The 1,704-nt window shown below is 38.1% G+C and overlaps 1 non-coding gene across 1 annotated transcript; it reads left to right on the forward strand.

Annotated features, from left to right (window-relative positions):
- The first annotated feature begins 269 nt into the window (after positions 1-269).
- On the forward strand, positions 270-376 carry LOC131250440 (small nucleolar RNA R71). Its single transcript, XR_009173367.1, has one exon. It is a non-coding gene; the product is annotated as a small nucleolar RNA R71 (small nucleolar RNA).
- The last annotated feature ends 1,328 nt before the right edge of the window (positions 377-1,704 follow it).

Below are 1,704 nucleotides of genomic sequence, written 5' to 3' on the forward strand. Positions count from 1 at the left end.
TTATGAGATTAGTCACTTTATAATTGAGATCGTCCTCTTCTTTTAGGACATACAATCCACCTTTCTCCTTAGATTGAGTCAGCTTAGACGTGGTGTTTGAATTTGGGTAATGGTCCCATGCTTATGTTTTTTCAGCAAGTCTATTAAGGTAATCCCATACCTCATCGACATCTTTATTCATGAATTCTCCATTACACATTGTCTCGACCAATTGGCGCATGGAAGATGTCAGTCCATGATAAAAAAAATTTGTAATGTGCCACATTTCAAAGCTGTGTTGTGGGCATGAACTGACAAGATCCTTGAACCTTTCCCAACATTGGAAGAATGTTTCATCCTCCTTTTGGGCGAAGTTCATGATTGCTTTTCTAAAGGTAATCGTTTTATGATGTGGAAATATTTTCTTTATGAATTCCCTCTGCATATCATTCCATGTGCCAATGGATCTAGGACGCAGTGAATGTAACCACGTCTTATTAGCCTTCTCCTTCAAGGAAAAGGGAAAGAGTTTCAGCCTGACTGTATCCTCAGATACATTAGGAAAGTATAAAGTAGCTATGATCTCACTGAACTCTTTCAGATGTAAGTATGGACTTTTTGATTCAAGCCCATGGAATTTAGGAAGGAGTTGGATAACCCCTGGCTTGATGTTCATATGTCCTGTATTTTCAGGAAAAATCATGCATGAGGGCGTACTCACCCCTGCTGGTTGTAAATAATCTCGTAGGATACGATGCAGGGGTGCTTGATGCACCTCATTCTCATCCTGAATGTCCTCTACCCTAGGTGGGGGTAGTATTTCTGGTTGATTTGCAGCCATTACTCTAATTAACTCTAGGGACCTCGAGCAGTGTCTAGTCCTGCGATGGACAGTCAACCCCTCAACTAATCCCCCTTCGGCCAAGAGACATTGAGTGTTATCACGAACCTACTTGGGCATGAAACACTCGCAGCCCTCAATTTAGATTCTAAACCTAGACCTAAGAGGAAGAATAGAAAGGAATTCTAGAAATAAAGAGGAAAGATGGAAAAAAGTTACCGAAGTCGAAGTCCTAAGTGAAGATCCTGCAAACCAAAACAAACCAAGTTAGTTTATAGAAGATAAAACCGAATCTAAAGGCTAGAGAAAGTATGGAAATAAGGACGAAGTTACCAGATTAGAAGATCTATCAAAAATCCAATAAGGTAGGAAAACAAGTTAGTTCTAGAAATCAATAAGAAGGAAAAATATAAAACTAAAGTTAGTAAAATCTTAATCTTAATCTAATTCTAAAACTAATTAATTTTAAAAATACGTAGCCGTCAGTCCCCGGCAACTGCGCCAAAAGCTTGTTCACTCCCCAAGTATAGGGTTGTGATGTAGTAATAAACTCGGTGAGACCGAGGTCGAATCCCAAGGGACTGATACCTGTACGTTATCTGAAACTAAGTAGAACTAGAACTAGATTAAGATGAAATCTAAATCGAATGATTTTAAGGAATAATAGTGAAATACTATTCTAAAACATAAGAAATTCAGAGGAAGGAAACTAGAGATTCAGAGGATCCACTTGTAGAGATCAGGGAGATCTACGGTCAATTCATAAACTCAACTGGACTTTGAGTTCCATCTTCATCCAGTTGGAAGATATAACTGCAAATCAAATCTGAATATCTTTTGATCTAGTTTTAGAGAGATAAGATAGGTGTAAATTAGAATGGATT

Source organism: Magnolia sinica, chromosome 6 (assembly GCF_029962835.1).
Source record: "Magnolia sinica isolate HGM2019 chromosome 6, MsV1, whole genome shotgun sequence".
Taxonomy (NCBI): Eukaryota; Viridiplantae; Streptophyta; class Magnoliopsida; order Magnoliales; family Magnoliaceae; genus Magnolia; species Magnolia sinica.